Source organism: Cryptomeria japonica, chromosome 10 (genome assembly GCF_030272615.1).
Source record: "Cryptomeria japonica chromosome 10, Sugi_1.0, whole genome shotgun sequence".
In the NCBI taxonomy this organism is placed as follows: Eukaryota; Viridiplantae; Streptophyta; class Pinopsida; order Cupressales; family Cupressaceae; genus Cryptomeria; species Cryptomeria japonica.
The window spans coordinates 267,788,561-267,793,305 of NC_081414.1; the positions used below are offsets into that span (position 1 = coordinate 267,788,561).

Sequence of the window (4,745 nt, forward strand, 5' to 3'; positions counted from 1 at the left end):
AAAGAGAGAAATCTTGATGATCTTTCATGGAGCATGACCTGAAATGTTGATGCAATTTTTTTTACATAGTTTAATCCAAAAATCTATCACATATTTGTAAATTTGTAATAATAAATGCTAATTAAAAATAATAATTAATTTATAATTTTTTTTGACATACATAAAAATCCATCAGTTGATGAGCCTACTAAATAACAATAAGAAATAAAAAAGCCAATTTTTTTTACCCATGATTGTGTTATAAAAGAGATAAGTTATTGTGTTGAACTATGACATTTTAGGCAAAATAGATATGGAGATGAAGTAATATAGTGGAAATATTGAAATCAAACATATTGTAGCATATATATATTTTTAATTCATCTCATAAGGAGAAGAATATATTTATTTATAAGGATTATGTTTACATAATTTGAGTTTAAAGGTAATGAACAATTTTTATAGTGACTAGATTTTAAGGTAAAAAGGTTCAATCACCTTTAACCTCCTAGTTGGAATAGCAAAAAGATGCTCTTTCCTTGGAATGGTGACTCCAAAAGTTTCATTAATGTCTAACTCTCCTTCACATTTCCAATTGAAGTAGTGAACGAGGTATACTAATGCAATCCTCATATTGGCAATGGCCATGGAAGCACATGGGTAACTTCTCCTTCCTGTCCCAAAAGTAATCATGCTTAATTTTGGTTCTCTTATCATATCAAAATCTTTACCCACAAATCTCTCAGGCCTAAATTCCAAGGGATCTTCCCATACTTTTGGATCTCTTCCTATTGCCCAAGCATTAATAATAATGCCTTGTTTTTCTTGGTATGAAGTAGTCATGATGAGGTCCTTCCACAACACAATCTTCTTAGATTCATGGGGGATGAGCAAGGGGCCTATTGGATACAATCCCATTGTCACTTTAACCACACAATGCAAGTATTCCATGCTTGCAATTTGAGAAGATGTTATTTTCTCATCTTTTTTAACTATAAAATCAATTTCTTCTTGCAATTTCTTCATCACATTTGAATTTCTCAATAACTCGAACATTACCCATGCCGATGTGTCTATTGACCCAAGGAACATATCCTATAAACGCATAGATAGGTTAAATCATAGACATAAATAGATATAATCAATACAATACAATGCAACCAGTACATTAACATATAAAAATGATTAGTATGTACAATAAGGATAGCCTTCTTATCTTCTACTGTGATTTCCGTGTCCACAAGCATGTCAACCAAATCCTCCTGCCGCTCCTCCTCCTCCTCCTCGGTGCTGCGCCTCGCCTTGCGCTCCACATGTTCTTCTATTATTTTGTCAAAAACAGCGTCAATCCGCTGGTGGGCACTCTTCATACGTCCCCTCAGCCCCTGCAAGTCGAGCCAATCCAAACAAGGAATGAAGTCGCCAATGTTAATAGCTCCCATCAACTCAGCCCTCCGACATCAATTCCTCAAACGTTGTGCCCCCAGAGAGGTGATCGGGCTTTTTCCTACCCGTCAATATTCGCCACATCAAGTCAGAGGTAGAGCAGGAAATGGTTTGGCTCAAATCCACGCCCACTCTGCCCTTGTCGCTCTTCTCCCAGATCGATCGGACCATTGCCAGGGCCTCTTCCTCCTGCAAACCTCTGAACGACTCGATTCTCTTGGCACTCGCAGCTCCAACGTGCATATCTTTCTTACATTTCGCCAATAATCTCCGTAGGGGGAAAACACGATGTCCTTGCAATTGTAAAACAAGTATTTCCCAGCAGCAGTAGACGGCCTGCTGACAAAACTCAAGTCATGGGTTTTCAGAAACTGCATGGCCGCCTGAGAAGAAGAGGCAATCACGACGGGAACAGAACCGAACTTAAGCATCATCATTGGCCCATGTTTCTCTGCCGGCCGCTGCAGACTACGGTGAGGAAGAGCCCCCAACTGATGGAGGTTTCCTATGATGGGAAGCGGAAATGGTCCTGGCAAACATAATCTCCCATTGTTTTTTCTCGCCAAAAGTCGATAGAAAGGACATCAAAACAGTAAATAAAAAAATTGTAAGTCCTATTGCAGAAGTACTCATATTCAGATCCATTTTTAGGCACTGCTGCTTTACTTTGCTCGGGAGGGAGGTGTTTATATAAAATAGCTCCTGCTACTTCTGCCCTCTAATTATTAGGGCATGTCATGTTTGCCATGTGAATCTTACTGGTCCACAGGCACTAGTTGAGACCACTGATAACGCGCTGTCTTTGTACTGTCCACTAATATGAAAATGACACTTTTATTTTATATCTTTTAGATTTTTCTTATTAAAAATGGTCTCGCCACTTATCCGTGAAGATGGTATGAAAAAGTCGGTCGTCGCGTAGTCGGGAAACTGTCGGTTGTCGGGATAAGGTCCTTCCATCTAATAATCCATTTTTTGATCCATAAAATTAGTTTCTTGTATTCTAACTTTTTGAATTCATATAATACATCACTTTTTATCTCCCTGTTGTTTTCTTTTATCTTTTCTTATTATTCCAATTTTTAATCCATAATATTAGTTTCTTGTATTCTAGCTTTTGGTGTTCATATAGCATGTAACCTGTTTTTTTTGGTTTTTTGTATTATATTATACAACATTTTTTTCCCTTTTTACTATCTCTTTTATCTTTTCTTATTATTTTTAATTTTGAATTAAAACGATTCATATTTTTTCCCTCTTAATATTTTTCAACACCACTAGATGTTAGAGAGGGGGGAGGGAGGGTGAATCAACATACACCTAAATTTAATCAGATTTAATCTTTTATAGAAAATTCATTCCATCTAACATATGCATGAAAGTAAGTAACTAAAACACAAAAGAAACCACACAAGAATGCCAAGATTTTTTTGTGGGAAACCCAAATTGAGAAAAAATGGGGTGAGAACTATCTCACTATATGGTAAATTGATTACAATGTTTAGGCCAAAGGCCAAAGAGCTCATTGCTCCTGAGATGACTTGCAAAGATAAGGCGCACAACCTTAGGGCAAGATACAAAAAGTGGCTTGTAAATACTAAAGATAACTTATTTAGGGCAAGACAATACATCTAATAGAGCTACATTGATAGAATTGAACTATAAGGAACCACATCCATTAAAATGCTGATCAAAGTTCACAATTCAAAACATATAAGAAATTGTCTTCATCATTGCTCTATAACACTTGCGGATTATTATATTGATTCACATATACTTTGCACAACACACACCACTTCTCTATCTCTCTCCATAATTATGCCACCCTTTATATACAAACCACAACCTCAAGAACACCAATTAGGTCGGCCTAATTAGGTGTAGTGTGTAAATTCATCATTGTTGGCACAAAAACGACCTCCAATGTAATGCAAAAATGAAAATGAGATGTGTGAGGATTCAACCCAAGTCGACACACCGTCCAATCCATTCTAAATCATTACCCATAGATCCACATACAATCGTACAAACCAAAATATTATAGGTTAGGTGTAAAAGATAATATTGTCAAAGCATGCCATGACAACTTTATACAATCATCAATGCAGACCACTAAGAGTATTTATGGATGCCCAAGATAGCATCAACAAGCACCACTAATGCTAAATAACGAACCAAATCACTAGAATACAAGCAGGTATGGGAATGCAAGATATTCTTGTACACTGACACCTGAACAATTACACTTGACAAAATACCATGGATCCTAAAAAATAGCACCAAATTTTTGTAAACTTCAAGATACATGATCAAAAGCCTTTTTGGAATAGCTACAAATAGACTACACATATCCGCACGATCACATTGCTACTCCATAGCAATTGTGCTATACCAGACCACATTCAGACCACATACTATATCCAAGTTGCTCATCTAGATCAACAAGTTTGACATCAATGATAACAAGAACTCATATTTGCAACAAATATCTTATCCTAATAACCATAATTTTTCTCCTCTTTCTATCCAATCGTAACAATCCTAATGATAGATTATATAAGAAAAAAAAAATTAAGGAAAATAATTTACATAATTAAACCCACATACAAATCCAAACAAACAAATATGAGAAAAATAATAACATATATTACATCATATTGTAACATTTTATGACTTAATACTTTCAATCCAATAGCCACCTAATCTCAAAAATACATTAAAATATACTTACAATGATAATATTTTATATGAAAAAATTCAGTGGAATTATTCAACTGAAACCTTTCTTATTTTAATTTAATCTAAAAACTCACTAAAGTCGAGAAAGGCCCAAACCAATTCTTAAACTTTCTTTAAAAAATAACTATTGTAATTACTACCACTTTATTTTATTTGCTAATATCCCAACACCATAAAAGGTTTGCACATCGTTCACAAAACAAGAAGATTTATAGTACCAATGTTCAAAATTTGAACCATAAACTCTACTATTGATTAGGTTTCAATACTTAAGGTCCATTTGAGAAGAAATGCTAATCACACCAATCCTCTTCAATCAAAGCCAATAACACATAAACTAACAAATTACAAAACCATTTCCATCTACTTATTCTTGAATTAAAACCACTTCCATTTAAATTTTTGCAAGTTGATTTAATCTACTTTTGTTCATTATTGAGTCAAAATTTTATCCATTCATTTTTTCTTCTAATCATATTGAAATGCATTTTCCAAAAATTTAAACCAATTGTTCAAAGAACCTTTACCTATTAATACCCCCATTTGCGTACACTATTAGAATACATTGATGAATCATTTCA

General features: G+C 34.5%; 1 pseudogene; it reads right to left on the reverse strand.

The window, feature by feature from the left end:
- Positions 1-349: 349 nt before the first annotated feature.
- Positions 350-2,095, reverse strand: LOC131039126 (cytochrome P450 750A1-like; annotated as a pseudogene).
- Positions 2,096-4,745: the final 2,650 nt, after the last annotated feature.